This window comes from Dama dama, chromosome 28, assembly GCF_033118175.1.
Source record: "Dama dama isolate Ldn47 chromosome 28, ASM3311817v1, whole genome shotgun sequence".
NCBI lineage: Eukaryota > Metazoa > Chordata > Mammalia > Artiodactyla > Cervidae > Dama > Dama dama.
In genome coordinates, this window is record NC_083708.1 from 45,180,582 (window position 1) to 45,198,021 (window position 17,440).

Consider the following 17,440-nt stretch of genomic DNA (forward strand, 5'->3'; position numbering starts at 1 on the left):
AGATAAACAAAACTGATAAACCTTTAGCCAGACTCATCAAGAAAAAAGAGAACTCAAATCAATAAAATCATAAATGAAGAAAGAAGAAGTTAGAGCAGACACCATAGAAAATACAAAGAATCCTAAGAGACTACTATAAGCAACTGTATGCCAATAAAATGGACAAGCTAGAAGAAATGGAAAAATTCTTAGAAAGGTATTATCTCCCCAGACTGAACCAGGAAGAAAGAGAAAATAGGAACAAAACTGGAAAACTAAATGTTAAAAGGATGTTAGTAATAACAGCAATGCTCTATCTCATCCGTTCCCAACTCTATCGTCTGTCTTCAGAATCAATTAGTTGAAACCTTATTATCCTAGTATAACACTTATGTTCAGCTCAAATTCTATTAATATTTGGAATTTCAACTCTTAAGAAAACAATCCCTAAAAGTTCCATATAGTATTTTTCTCATGTCACAAAGTAATGCCCCTGCAGTTATCTATATGCCCCCTCTTTTGAAGTGAGTTTTGTATAATTTTTTTGATTAATTTACTTCAGTCCTAAACAAATAGAGCTTTAAACTGGGCTTGTCAAGTGATTCTTTTATTATAAAAATCTCAAGAATTGATAGTTGCAGCCTTGAGACTGTTATGAAGCATTCTATAGCTAAATGTAGACCAATCAACAAATAGTCTGAAAACCAATTAATGTCTGCCCCAAGTATACAAGAGGGGTAGCAAGTGTATTCAGAATGTTCTTTAAATCAGTTTTAAAGGTTTTTGTTTTCTTTTTTTCTTACATTAAAAGACATTTTAAAAGCCCAAACACACTTAAAAACTCATGGTACAACTAAAAGCTGTAAATTTTGAAATGATCACTATAGACAATTTACTTTGTTAAAGAGGAAAAACTGCAAAGAAGACAAGAATATGCAATGGATAAGTCTCTTCAGTAAGTAGTGCTGGGGAAACTGTACAGCTAAATATGACAATGAGATTAGAACATTCTCCACACAGCATACAATAAACCCAAAATGGATTAGAGATGCAAGTGTAAGAACTGAAACCATAACGCCTAAAGGAGAATAGGCAGAACACTGACAAATTGTAGGTGAAAAATATTGCTGTCTCCTAAGGCAAAAGAAAAGCAAAACAAATGGGACCTAATTGAACTTAAGCTTTTGCACAGCAAAGGAAACCATCAAGAAGAACCTACTGAATGGGAGAAAATATTTTCAAATGATATGTCCAACAAGGGGTCAACATCCAAAATATATCAGCTTACACAACTCAAATATCAAAAAGTAGACCACCCAATCAAAAACTGAGCAGCAAATCTAAACAGACTTTTCCAAATATGACTTTCAGGTTGCCAACAGGCACATAAAAAGATTCTCAACATCACTAATCAGGGAAAAGCAAATGCAAACAAGATATCACCTCACACCTGTCAGAATGGCTATCAAAAAATCAACAAACTCTGGCAAGAATGTGGAGAAAAGAGGGAACCCCTGTACACTGTTGGTGGGTATGTCAACTAGTTCAGCCACTATGGAAAACAGCATGGAGGTTCCCCAAAACTACAAGAACTATCACCCAATGCACCAACTGATTCCTGGATGCATGCCTGAAAAAATATGAGATCACTAATTCAAAATGATACATGCACCCCATATTCATAGCAGCACTATTTACAACAGCCAGTATGTGGAAGCAACCCAGGTGTTCATCAGATGTATGGATTAAGATAAGTATATATACCCACAATTTTTTATTACTCAGTCATAAAAAAAGAATGAAATTCAACCATTTGCAGAAACATGGATAAACCTAGAGGACATTATACTTAGTGAAATCAGTCAGAGCAAAAGACAAATACTGTATACCACTTATATGTGGAATCTAAAAAAAAATAAATTAATGTATATAGCAAAACAGAAACAAACTCTACACAGGTAAAGAAAACAAACTAGTGTTTACCAGTGGGGAGAGGAAAGGAGGGAAGGTGTTGGGCTTCACCATGCAGGTGTGTAATACTTGGAGTTGCCCAGTCTTGAAACCAAAGAAAGAGCCCAGACAGTGACAGAGACATCAACAGCCTATTGGATAAGAGATCTTACAAATTTGAAGCTAAACATCTTGGAGTAACACCCCACATTGGCTGGCTGGCTGGCTGGCTGGCTGGCAAGCAGGTCTGCTGTAGCAGCCATCTTCACTACTCAGGGGAGGAGGAGGTGGCAGCTACCATTTATACTGGGAATTGACATCAGGTTGGCTCATCAGTTACCAGGGAAATCAGAAGGTGGGGTGTGTCCCTCTAAACTCTCGGGTTTTGGAGCTTCACGAGGGCAGAGATTTCCCTTTAATAAATAGTAGGCGGAGCTGTTCTAGCCTAGGATAGTTCTAGGATTAGAACAATCACTAGCTAGAGCAGGTGGCAAGCAGTTCATGTGAGTAGGATGTAAGTGAAGCAGAGCCCAGCCTAGCAGGGGATATACACAGAGCAAGAGAGTAGCCATCTTGAGTGGCCTGACTACACAAGCCTAATTACCCTTCATGAACTTTACCATCTTGGTCTACTCCTCTTCTGTAATATCCCTGGGTCAGGTATGTAGAGGTGTATGGCAACCAAATACAATACAAATGCAAAGTGCAATCCCAAGCCCAAAAAGTGGGCAAACGTTAGAGCCAGGTGCTTATTGGGTCAATTTTTCATGGAAGTCAAGAAGACAAGGACATCTCACTGTAGACCAAACAATACAAACTCAGCAGGGAGACCACCTTTGTCACCCAGTTGCTCAGACTAGGGATCAAATGTAAGCTGTGTAACAGGCAAAATAAAGGAAAATCAAGACCATTAAGCAAAACACAAGCATTAATAGCATTCTGAGATAATACCACCTCTGACTGCAATTTTGTCGTGGCCTACAGTACTAAAACTAGCCATCTACCCACCATCCCCACAGTTGGTACCAAATATTGGAGATTCAGTTTAAGAGACCACGGCATTCATATAATGGTGCCTTTCTTCAGTAAGGAATCAGATTAATTACTTTAGTAGTCTTACCTGGGATAGGGCAGAATACAGGTGAAATCTAAGCCCTTTATTTTAAATTTTTCAAATAATTGTTTAATTGATAACATACAAGGGAGAAAGCAGGCAAATCATGAGAATAAAGATCAAAAGAGTTTTTGCAAATTGAACACACACATGTAAACAAAACTAGGTTCAAGAACCGAGACATCACTAGAGTGCCAGAAGTTCCTCATAAGCTTCCCTTCAGTCATGACCCCTCTCCAAGGATAAGTGCACTTCTGACTTCTAACACTATAGATGAATTTTGCCTATTTTGAATTTTACATAAATAAAATTACATGATACAGACAGTATTGTATCTTTCACAACATTAGGTCTGTGACAATTCATACCTGTTTTTAAATGTAGTTATAGTTCATTAATTTTTATTGCTGTGTAGTATGTTATGTGATTATGTCATAATTTATTTTCCCATTTTCTTACTCTGAACACTTAGGTTATTCCATTTGTGGTATTATTAATAAGCTGTACACATATTTTAATGAACATATGTAACCCATTTCTGTTACATATATATATATATATACACACACACACACACAGCAACTCTTTTTTCTTATTAGATTTTTCTTTTGATTTTTATTGCAGTGTAAATAAATATATTAGTTTCTGCTGTACAGTAAAGTGAATCAGCTGTATGTATACATATATCCCCTCTTTTTTGCATTTCCTTACCATTTAGGTCACAACAGAGCATTGAGTAGAGTTCTCTGTGCTATACAAGAGGTTCTCATTAGTTATCTATTTTACACATGGAATCAAGAGTGTATATATGTCAATCCCAATTATTCCTTTCTAATCCTATTCTTCATGTGGCAGCAAAAACCCAAAGCACCAGGGACTTACCTGTCAGCCCCAGGGTTATTTCATGTATGTTTCTGGAGATAGATCCTGCAGCAAGGGCTAAAACAGTTGAATGCAGGTTGGGGTGACTTGTTACTTCTGGATTAATGTGGTGTAAGCACTGCAGTGATTGCTCCCGGGATGTTTACACCTGTGGAGAGAACAAGTTTTTTGCTTCAGTTGTTGTTTAAGTAACCCAGTAGTCCTTTCAATTATCCTGGCAGCAGACTGGTTGTAGGGCAGGGGGAAATGCCAGCATATGCCACTTTTGTCAGACACTCCTGAACTTTATGGCTGGTAAAGTGTATTCCTTGGTCACTGTGGATGTCCATGGGGGCCCTGTATGTTCCTTACATCTGTTCCTGACCCTGAATATTGGGTTTTTGCATTGCTGGTAACTTGAGTAGGTCTTTTGTAATGTCTTCCACCTGTTGTAACACACTGTAGATTGCACAGAGCTACACTCTACAGCATGTTAGAGCTGTGTTGTTCCATCACACTGTGTCACTGCCCTGCCCCTTCCATAGCCAGGACCAGAAGCCCAAGGGTACTCATTATTTTGCCATCGCCACAGATCCCAAACCAAACCCTCAGGGTAACTGGCCAAGTTCAACTCACGTGCCTGTCTCTAAGTTAATAAAACCTGTTTCTATAATTACTTAAGGGGTGGGGGAGAGGGGTGCGGTCAGGGATATGTTTATTTTACCCAATCAGATAACATCCAAGTATTTGATAGATAATAGAGATCCTTGCATTTTGTCTGAATTCAGCACCCATTCTCCCATTGCAGTCAAATGAGCCATGAGCACAGGTCTACTACCTTTAAACTGGAAAGAGACTCTGAAGATACCATCAGTATGACAGAATAGCTCATGGTGGTCAGCTGTCACAGGGACCACCATGTTAGTGGGTGACCCCCTAAATATTACCCCTAAACTTTTATTTCCTGACATCCTGGGGGATCATGGAAATTTCCTCAGCCTCCTAGCCAGGTCACCAATGATCAGGCAGCACCCCGCAGGCCTGCAAGCCTCGAGCTGCCCAGCCTAGAGACAGAAGAGCCCAGAGACTATGACAGAGACACCAGTGGCTTATTGGATAGGGGATCTTACATGTGTGAAGCAAAATGTCCTAGAGCGACACTCCACAACGTGTGTGGGGCAGGCTGAGAAGCAGACAGCAAGCTATGGAAGCCATCTTTGCTACTCAGGGGAGGAGGGGTCTACTTTTTATATAGTGAATTGATGTCTGGTTGGCCCATCAGTTACCAGGGAAACCAGAAGGTGGAGCAGCATGTCTCTCAAGGCCACTTGGTTTAAGGAGCTTCAGGAGGGCAGAGGTTTCCCTTTAATAGGCTAGCAAGTGGAGCTCTTCTGGCCTAAGAATGAGAACGATCACTAGCTGGATCAGGGCAAGCAGGTCATGTGAGCAGTGTGTAGGTAAACAAGGGACTGGTCCAGCAGGGGACATACACAGAGCGAGAGAACAGCCATCTTGAGGTGACTTGACTGTAAAGACAAGCAAGTTAGGGATATGGGATTAAGAAATACAAACTACTATATGTAAAATAGATAAATAACAAGGATGTATCATACAGCACAGTGAATTATAGTCATTGTTTTCTAATAACATTTAATTTAGTATAATCAACAAACATGCTGAGGCACTATGCTATACACCTGAAACTAGTATAATCTTATAAATCAACTATACTTCAACACAAAATTAAAATAAAAAAGAGTAACTGGATAATATATTTGACATCTTTAAAGAGCTTATTGAATTTTGAGTTATAGTGTCATCAGAAAAATCTGCGTTTAATGAAATTTGTTCAAATAATCCAGGCGGTTTTCCCTACATAAGAGTTTGCCTCATAATTTTCATACTTTGTATTTCAATGGTTGCATTTACTGCTTTTTTGTTCTATGACCACCTGCTCAGTTTTGCTATGTTGAACCTAAATACTATGAGTCATTGTGTTAATTCATCTATAGAATCTTCTGAAATTGAATACATCTGAGAAGGAAAGCAAAGATTAGAAATGCAAATGATATAATTGCTGCTTTTGGTGTTGTTATATTAACTTTTTCTTTCTTTAATTTACTTTATATGAGAGAATCAGATGATTTTGAATTATTCACCACATTTTCTTCCAATGTGAACCTCTTTTTATTGTGATTAGACTTTCACATTAAGTGTTAATGCTTTTTACTAAGAAGCAGGTTAATTGTACCATCTATTTTCAATTAGCCCTAATAGGGTGCATATGTAGCTGCAAAGTCTATTGTGCATGTCTTTACAGAAGTGAGGAAATGGAGTAAAAGCTATTATTTTGATGTTCTGAAAAATTATACTCCATATTATGTTAGATTAACAAAATGAATGACTAATGTTCCATGTACACATGAGCTGTAACAGCATTTTTGACTTTTAATAAATCTGAATATTTGCTGATACCGAATCTTTTTTTAATTCTTAAATGCAAATTGAATCTAGATTATTTCATTACCTTTAGTTACTGACTTCTAAAAGCTGATATATATATATATATATATATATATATATATATATATATGTTCACTATTGACCATTCAGCACTAACCAGAAAAATTCTAAAATATTTAGGTTCCTTATTACTTTATGAGAACATATATGGCAAACCTTATAGAAAGCTGTAGAAGAAAATGCATTTTTTTCTTCTCTTATTGTGAAATGGAATGTAAACTTTTACTTTTGGAATTGTGAGTACTCATAGTTCATTGATCAAAAGCAATATATATACATATGATATATGTGGAATTTTATTACACATATTAAAAAAAATTCCTGAACAACAAAGAGGTTAATTTTTAATAGTTGATAGGAATTATAAATTTTAATAACTGGGAATGTTTACATTAATTATGCTTTTAAAAGATCATATTTTTCACTTTCCATATTTTTTAGATTGTTTTAATTCAGGAATACCACTAAATCTAAAATCTGTCAATGGTATTAGGAGAGGTAATTACAGTTAAGTGACAGTTCTTAAATTCTGAAGTATTTGTTTGCTTTCTATATATCTGCCACTGTTTTGATTCATTTTCAAAAATCTGATGCAATTATAAGATGATGATTTCATTAATTTTTGCCTGTTTTCCTTGTCAAAACCAAATTACATGATCCCAGAAATATTAAACTTTTAAAGAGTACAGGAACTCTAGAGAGTGAAGGTATTGCATTGTCTTGTATAAAATAAATTTTAGAAGCATTCTCTAAAATAAGTATCCATTGAATATTTTAAACCCAGGTTAATGAATTAATTCTGGAAATGTCAATAATTGTCCTCAAAAATGGATTGAAAACAACTATAGATTCAAGGGAATCAAGAGAAATGACAGAGTAAGTAATAAAAAGTCATATAAAGTTGTGTATTAACATTTGAACACAGAATCAGGTCATCAAGGGCTATCAAAACTTAAGACAATTACTAGTGCATCCATTTATGCAAATAAGAACAATCACATAATAATTTTGACATCTTAAATGTTATTTGATAAAAATTTTATTTCTTCTGTGTAAAATTTCATGTTAATTGCAGAATGAAAGGAAACTTCCTTAACATGGATAAGAGTCTTAGAATACTAAAGAAAACATCAATTCTAATGGTTAAAAGTGAAGAAAACACTTAAATATTATTTGAGATACAGGAACTGAAATGATATTTCAAAAATTGTGAATATCAGAATAACCTGTTAAATTTTTCACGAGTGGAAATTTTTCTAGGAACTAGGAAATTTTGACTGGAAGTCTCTGTGTATCTATATTTCAAGGATATTTGCTTAAATATTGATAATAACAGTAAAGAACATTTGAGTGATTTCTCTATGTCTGAATGCTTCTAAATTTTTTAAATATATAAATTCTTTAAAATTCACAAAATATGTATAAAATAGGATCTATTATTATCTTGTCTTACAGATGAGGAAACTAAGATGCAAAGAAGATAAAAATATTGCCCACATCGTCTACAAGACAGATACTAGAACTCAATTCACTCGCTTACAGTTGATCTTGTTTTTGGAAAATAGATCAAAATCTCAGACATAAGTCCCACTGTATAACTGGATTTGCCATTTAACAAAGGGAACCCAAAGCTGGTGCTCTGTGACAACCTAGAGGGCTGGGATGGGGAAGGGGTAGGAGGGAGGTTTAAGAGGGAGGGCACATATGTATACCTATGGCTGATTCATGTTGATGTATGGCAGAAACCATCACAATATTGTAAAGTAATTATCCTCTGATTAAAAATAAAATAAAAATACATTCCTTTAGCTGATATTAAGATAGAACATATTCTTAGTATGTGCTAGTATGGCTTTCCTTATTATGGCTTCCCTGATAGCTCAGCTGGTAGAGAATACAGCCATGAATGCAGGAGACCCCAGTTCAATTCTTGGGTCAGGAAGATCTACTGGAGAAGGGAATGGCTACCCACTCCAGTATTCTGGCCTGCTGAATTCCTGGACTATATAGTCCATGGGGTCACAAAGTGTTGGACATGGCTGAGTGACTTTCACATTCTTAGTATATTCCTTAGAGCTGGAAGTTTGTAGTCAACTGTCCTTGGTTTCTCTATACTCTTTCAGTATGCAGATGCAAGTTTTATTTTACTCAGAAGAGGTTCCTTGACTTAGAGTTTTAAATATAGGCTCTCTTCTATCACTTTGTTTTTATTCTTCAATATCTCCAGTTATATGTACATTAAATTATTAGTCTCAGAACCCCTTTATACTCTCAAAATATATTGAGAAGCACAAAGATTTTTGTTTATGTGTACTTAGAAGTGAAAGTTTAGTCATTCAGTCATATCCGACTCTTTGTAACCCTATGGACTATAGCCCATCAGGCTCCTCTGTCCATGGAATTCTCTAGGCAAGAATACTAGAGTGGGTTGCCATTTCCTTCTCCAGGTTATCCCCTGACCCAGGGATTGAACCTGAGTCTCCAGAATTGCAGGAAGACTCTATACTGAGTGAGCCACTATCAGTATATACCAATTCATAAATTAAAACTGAGAAATTTTGTTTAAACATAAAAATATACATAAACACATTTCATTACTCATCAGAGCAATGATGTCACCATGGATCATGTAGCCTGTGGAAGTTAGATATACATATGCAAGAATGAGAATTAAAAAGGTAAATAATGCTTTAATGTTAATACAAATACAGCACATTTTGAGAAACGCTGTTTAACTTTTGTTATGATCTTTCACATCTGTTTTATGCATGTCTCCATTTCTTGCTTTTCTTGGTTTTATTTTTTATACTTCTTTCCATACTTTGAAGCACATCTATTTTATTGTCTCTTTATTGTCTCTGAGTATATGGTAACTTAGTCATCACCTGAGATTATTTTGTATTTTTTCTCAGTATCTTTTTTAGTTCCATCAGTTATGTTTTTAACTATTCTCATTGTTAATCCATCTCTTTTATAAGATTTCTTATTCTTTTAAATCTGCAATCCTTCTTAGACTGTAAAATTTTATTTGGATTACAAAGTTGTCTAAATTTTTTCTTCTGTTTCTAACATAGATCTTCCCTACTTATGTCTGCTAAAATTTTTGATTCTCATGTTCTTTTTATTCTATGTACATCTTTTGTAGATTTAATGATTTTATTTTGTTGCTGTTGTTTATTTTAAGTGTGTTGACTTTTCCTAAAACAATTGAGTGCATTATCGATAGAGAGGACTATGGATTTGGGTGGCTTTTCTATTTCTCAGTACTCTTTTTGGTCTGGCTTCCTCTGATTTTTTGGTTGCCCTCATGTTTCAGTAATACTCTTATCATTAGTTACATTTTTATTTTTTCCATTATTTGCTAGTTCTAAGGGACATGTCTTTTTTAACTTCTCTCTCTCAGAAGTGGTCCCTTCTAAGGATTGCCACCTCTGGCTCTGTGTACTTCCTCTCCTTTCTTTTTAATACTCTAATTGATGGTACTTTGACCCTTTGCCTTCTCAAACATACTCATTTATTAGCACTCAGAGTTAGGTCCTCTCCTTCTGTGGTAAATGCTAGTTGATGTCTTCTGGAGTCTCTTATCAGTTCCTTCATATTCAAAGGCTTGTAAATGTAATTGCCAGAAAGAAAAATTTAGTGAAGTTTTAAAATTTGGGGAGATGATATGCTTTCAAGCACTTAGTATCTTTCACTAGCTCAGGTGAAATTACCTTCTAATACATACATTTGATGAAAACCTTAATGTTGTCATCACTTTACTGATGAAACATAGATTGAACATAACAGGTTATTACTTTAAAATGAAAAAAATTAAAATGTTTTGTTAAGTCTGCTGTTTGGTTTTGCTTATTGAGCAAACTTAAGTGTATAATTATGGTAATGTCTTAATTATGAAAAGGAGATCATATGAAACATAGGGAAGGCAATAATAGAAACAAAATTAAATAGGAGTGAACTTGTCTTCTCTGGAAATTGTTTTTAAGTCCCCTCCTGGATAACTTAATAATTTCCTTTCATCTTTTCCTAATGTTCATTATTTTCAAGATATGTTTATTTATTTTTTCATATGTACTTCTTGTTGTGGAAGACTTCTGCCATTTCTAAAAACAGGAAAAACTGAACAAATAGCCTACTGAACTCAAAGCACTCAACATCCGGTTAAATCTACACTCTTATCAACTTCATCCCCACCTCAAAGTATTTCAAAGAAAATTTCAGATACCATACCATTTTATTGGTAAATATTTCATTAAATACCTCTTAACAATAAGCCTTTTCCTGAATGTTTCCATAATACCATTATCATATCTAAAATTAACAATCATGATTGATTTTATGCATTGTTTCCTCATCTAAGGCATGTCTAAGACAGTCTAGCACAAATATAGATGTGCATAAAAATTGCTTACTAAAAAGTCCACATGCTGATTCAGGAGTTCTATATTAGGCTATAAAATTTCTCCATGTAATTTCATTGATTCTTATCACACTTTGATTTTTGGGAATTGTGTCATATATGCAGAAAATTTGTAAGTACATAAAATTCCTCTACAGCCTTCATGCAGCTTTCCTAATTGTCAATATTTTCCATATTTGCTATCTCTCTCACTTTCCCTCTGCCAGTCTCCGTTTCTGTCTCTCTCATTTTCTGCCCATGCAGTTTAATAGTTTTCTGAAGTATTTAAGAAATCACAGTCCATAATAATCCTTAAAATATTTCCTCCTTAATAAAAACAAGGAAAGTCCTTACATAAGCAAGGTAAACCTATCAGAGACAGGAAATTGATGTTGGTAAAATACCACCATCTTCAGAGAACTCATTCACTTCTGGTGCAAGATTAAACCCAAAAACACATGTTGCATTCAAGTGTCAGGATGCTTTAGTCTCTTTCAGTCTAGAGATGTTCCTCATTTTTCTTTCATCTGAACTGAACACTTTGAAGGATTACAGGCTAGTTACTTTGCAGGTCAAGAAGCAACAGTTAGAACTGGACATGGAACAACAGGGTGGTTCCAGATCGGGAAAGGAGCATGTCAAGGCTGAATGTTGTCACCCTGCTTATTTAATTTATATGCAGAGGACATCTTGCGAAATGCCAGGCTGGAAGAAGCACAAGCTGGAGTCAAGATTGCTGTTGGAAATATCAATAACCTCAGATATGCAGATGACACCACCCTTATGGCAGAAAGTGAAGAAGAACTAAAGAGCCTCCTGAAGAAAGTGAAAGAGGAGAGTGAAAAAAGTTGGCTTAAAATTCAACATTCACAAATCTCAGATCATGGCATCCGGTCCCATCACTTCATTGCAAATAGATGGGGAAACAGTGGAAACAGTGACAGACTTTATTTCTTGGGGCTGCAAAATCCCTGCAGATGATGACTGCAGCCATGAAATTAAAAGACACTTGGTCCTTGGAAGAAAAGCTATGACCAAACTAGACAGAATATTAAAAAGCAGAGACATTACTTTACCAACAAAGGTCTGTCTAGTCAAAGCTATGGTTTTTCCAGTAGTCACATATGGATTTGAGAGTTAGACTATAAAGAAAGCTGAATGCTGAATAATTGATGCTTTTGAACTGTGGTGTTGGGAGAAGAAACTTGAGAGTCCGTTGGACTGCAAGGAGATCCAACCAGTCAATCCTAAAGGTAATCAGTCCTGAAAATTCATTGGAAGGCCTGATGCTGAAGCTGAAACTCCAATAGTTTGACAACCTGAAGAACCAACTCACTGGAAAAGACCCTGATGCTGGGAAAGATTGAGAATGGGAGAAGGGGATAAAAGAAGATGAGGTGGTTGGATGACGTCACCAATGCAATGGACATGACTTTGAGTAGGCTCCGGGAGTTGGTGATGGACAGGGAAGCCTGGCATGCTGCAGTCCATGGGATCGCAAAGAGTCAGACATGACTGAGCGACTGAACTGACTGACTGATTTTGTAGTGTACTCCTGACCATTGTATCTCGGTAAAGAATCCATCTGCAATGCAGGTGACCCCGGTTTGATTCCTGGGTTGGGAAGATCCACTGGAGAAAGGATAGGCTGCCCACTCCAGTATTCTGGCCTGGAGAATCCCATGGACTGTAAAGCTCATGAGGTTGCAAAGAGTCAGACATGACTGAGCAAATTTCACTTTCACCTGACATTGTGTTCAATGATTTAAGCATAGATTTTTCTGATTTGGGGCACCTTCATGCAATGTATCAGGAGTCATTCATAGACCATGTGCTACATTTTGTTAATTTCATGTCCAACTGTTTGCCATCCTGTGGACCGTAGGCCATCAAGCTCCTCTGTCCATGGGAATTTGCAGGCAAGAATACTGGAGTGCGTTGCCAGTTCCTTCTCCAAAGACTCTTCCGGACCCAGGGTTCAAATATGTGTCTCCTGCATTGGCAGGCAGATGCTTTACCACTCAGTCACCAGGGAAGTCCATCTACAAGGTAGCCATGATTTAAAGTTAATTATAAATATTTTTGTGGGGTAATACTTTGAGTTTTTATAAATATACTGTTTCTCACACAATACACACCAAATAATTTTAGAATTTATTTTGATTCCTGCATGAATCAATTCTTTTCATGATGTTTGACAGTGATTTTCTAATTCAATTATTTCTCTATTAGTTGGCATTCTATTAACAGTGTAGAATCTTTCTTTTTTGATTCTTTATGTTCTACTTTGTTTCTTCCTGCCTCCCCCTTTGGTTAATAAAGACTGCTAAGTTCCTTTTTTATTTAATTATTTACAATCTGTCACTCTTATTATTACTTATAGTCAAATTTCCCAATTTTAATAGTGTTCTATCCTCTTTTCACCTGTCCCATCATTCTTAGAGCATTTTCTTACTTTCTGCATATAAGATATTTCAGGGTCACCCTACTCTGTTCCTGCCCCAGCTCTGCAATCAGCCTCTTATTTCCAAGAATTTCTCAAGTAAAAAACTCTAATAAACAGCCTAACCATACACTTAAAGCAACTAGAGAAAGAAGGACAAACAAAATCCAAAGTCAGTAGAAGGAAAAAAATCATAAAGATTAGAAGAAACAAATGAAACACAGATGAAGAAAGCAATAGCAAAGATCAATGAAACTAAAAGCTGGTTCTTTGAGAAAATAAACAAAATTGATAAACGTTTGGTCAGATTCATTAAGGAAAAAATGGGAGAAGACTCAAATCAACAAGGAGATGTTACAACTAACACTACAAAAATCCTAAGGATCTTATGAGACTAATATAATCAACTGTATGCCAATAAAATTAACAACCTGGAAGAAATAGACAAATTCTTAGAAAGAGACAACCTTCCAAGACTGAATCAGGAATAAATATGAATAGACTAACCACAAGTAATGAAATTGAAAGTGTGATTAAAAATCTTCCAACAAAAGTCCAGGACCAGATGGCTTCACAGGAGTATTCTGTCAAACATTTAGAGAAGTGCTAACACCAATCTATCATAAGCGCTTCCAAAAAAATTGCAGAGAAAGAAACACTCCCAAACTCACCCCACAAGGCTACCATCACCCTGCTAGGAAAACCAAACAAAGATATCACACAAAAAAATTACAGGTCACTGATGAACACAAATGCAAAAATTCTCAACAAAATACTAGTAAACAGAATCCAACACATTAAAAGGATCATAAGTAAAGATCAAGTGGGATTTATCCCAAGGATGTAAGGATACTTTAGTACACACAAATCAATCAATGTGATATACCATATTTTCAAATTGAAGAACAAAAAATGTATGATCATCCCTAAAGACACAGAAAAAGATTTTGACAAAATCCAACACACATTTATGATAAAAACTCTCCAGAAAGTGGGCATAGAAGGAATCTCATGATCGTGCTCCCGTCGTTTCAGTTGTGTCTGACTCTTTGAAACCTAATAGACCTTAGTGTACCAGGTTTCTCTGTCCATTCTGTCCATGGGATTTCCTGGCAAGATTACTGGAGGGGATTGCCACGCCCTCCTCCAGGGGTTCTTCTCCACCTAGAGATTGAATCTGTGTCTCTTGCATCTCCTGCATTGCAGGCAGATTCTTTTGCTGCTGAAGCCACTGGGGAAGCCTGATAAGGGGGACCTAGCTTAATACAATAAAGATCATACACCACAAATCCACAGCTAACATTGTTCTTAATGGTGAAAAACTGAAAGCGTCCTCTAACATCAGGAATGAGACAAGGATGTCCACTCTTGCCACTACCATTCAGCATAGTTTTTGAAGTCCTAACTATGGCAATCAGAGAAGAAAAAGAAATACAAATTGGAAAAGAAGTAAAATGGTCATGTTAGCAGATGGCATCACACATAGAAAATCCTAAAGACACTACCTGAAAACCACTAGAGCACTTCAGTGAATTTAGTAAAGTTGCAGGCTATAAAATTAATACACAGAACTCTCTTGCCTTTCTATACAGTGATAGTGAAAGACAAGAAAGAGGCATTAATGAAACAATCCCATTTACTGTCATAAGGAAAAGAACAGAATACCTAGGAATAAACCTACCTGAGGAGGCGAAAGACCCTTACTCAGAAAACTAAAATATACTGAAAGAATTCAAAGATAATACAAACAGATGGAGAGATATACCATGTTATTGGACTGGAACAATTCATATTGTGAAAATGACTACAATACCCAAAGCAATATGCAGATCTGATGTAGTCCCTATCAATTTGCTAAAGTTAGAATAAGCGAATTTAATTCAGATGACCATTATATCTGCTACTGTGGGCAAGACTCCCTTAAAAGAAATGGAGTAGCCCTCATAGTCAACAAGAGTCCAAAATGCAGTACTTGGGTGCAACCTCAAAAACGACAGATTAATCTAAGTTCATTTCCAAAGCAAAGCATTCAACATCACAGTAATCCAAGTCTATGTCCCAATCACTGATGCTGAAGAAGCTGAAGTTGACCTATTCAGTGAAGACCTGTAAGACCTTCTAGAACTAACACCCAAAACAGATGTGATTTCATCATAGGGGATAGGAATTCATAAGTAAGAAATCAAGAGATTCCTGGAATAACATGCAAGTTTGACCTTGGAGTACAAAATAAAGCAGGGCAAAGGCTAACAGAATTTTCTCAAGAGAACATTCTAGTCAAAGCATACACTCTTTTCCAACAACCCAAGAGATGACTCTATACATGGACATCACCAGATGTTCAATACCAAAATCAGACAGATTATGTTCTTTGCAGCCAAAGATGGAGAAGCTCTACACAGTCAGTAAAAATAAGACCTGGAGTTGACTGTGATGATGAGAACCTCATTGCAAAATTCACGCTTAATCGAAGAAAGTAGGGAAAACCACTAGGCCATGACCTAAATGACCTTAGGTATGGTCATACCTAATGACAGGCATGACCTAAATCAGATACCTTATGAATGTACAATGAAAGTGACAAATAGATTTAAAGGATTATATCTGGTAGACAGAGTGCCTGAAGAAATATGGATGGAGGTTCATGATATTGTATAGGAGGCAGTGACCAAAACCATCCCCAAGAAAAAGAAATGCAACAAGACAAAGTGGTTGTCTGAGGAAGCATTTCAGATAGCTGAGGAGAGGAGAGAAGAAATGAAAGGCATGGCAGAAAGGGAAAGAAATACCTGACTGAATGCAGAGTTCAAAGAATACTAAGAAGAGCTAAGAAGACCTTCTTAAATGGACAATGCAAATAAATAGAAGAAAAGCATAGAATAGGAAGACTAGAGCTATCTTCAAGAAAATTGAGATATCAAGGGACTATTTCATGCAAAGATGGGCACAATAAAGGACAGAGATAGTAAGGACCTAACAGGAGGAGAAGATTAAGAAGAGGTGGCAAGAATGCACAGAACTGTATAAAAAGGATCTTAATGAACCAGATAATGATGATGATGTGGTCACTTACCAAGAGCCAGGCTTCTTCACCTATGCTGTCAAGTGGGACTTATGAAGCATTACTATAAACAAAGCAGTGGAGCTGATGGAATTCCAGCTGAGTTTTTAAAATCCTAAAAGATGATGTTGTTAAAGTGCTGCATTCAATACATCAGTAAATTTAGAAAACACAGCAGTGGTTATAGGACTGGAAAAGGTCAGTATTTATTTCAATCCAAAAGAAGGCAATGCCAAAGAATGTTCAAACTACTGTATAATTGTGCTTATTTCACATGCTAGCAAGGTTATGCTCAAAATCCTTCAAGGTAGGCTTCAATAGTACATGAACCAAGAACTTCCTGATGTACAAGCTGGATTTTAGAGAGGCAGAGGAACCAGAGATCAAATTGTCAACATCTGTTGGATCATGGAGAAAGCAAGTGAGTTCCAGAAGAAACATCTATTTCTGCTTCATTGAACATGCTAAAGTCTTTGACAGTGTAGATCACAATAAACTAGAAAATTCTTAAAGATATGGGAGTACCAGATCATCTTACCTGTCTCCTGAAAACCCTGTATGAGGGTCAAGAAGCAACAGTTAGAACTGTACTGAAATAATGGAAAAGCTCAAAATTGGGAAAGGAGTACAAGAGACTGTATATTGTCACTCTGTTTATTTAACTTCTATGCAGAGTGCATCATGCAAAATGCGGGCTGGATGAATCACAAGCTGGAATCAAGATTGCTGGGAGAAATATCAATGTCAGATATGCAAATGATACCACTCTAATGGCAGAAAGTGAAGAGGAACTAAAGAGTCTCTTGATGAAGGTGAAAGAGGAGGGTGAAAAGGCTGGCTTGAAACTCAACATTCAAAAATCTAATATGATGGCATCCGGTCCCATCACTTCATGGCAAATAGAAGGGGAAAAAGTAGAAGCAGTGACAGATGTTATTTTCTTGAGCTTCAATATCAGTTCAGATGATGACTGTAGCCACTAGATTAAAACATGCTTGCTTCTTGGAAGGAAAAATATGCCAAGCCTAGACAGCATATTAAAAAGCATAGCGACTAACACACACACATGCATCTCTTTGCCAACAAAGGTTCATATAGACAAAGCTTTGT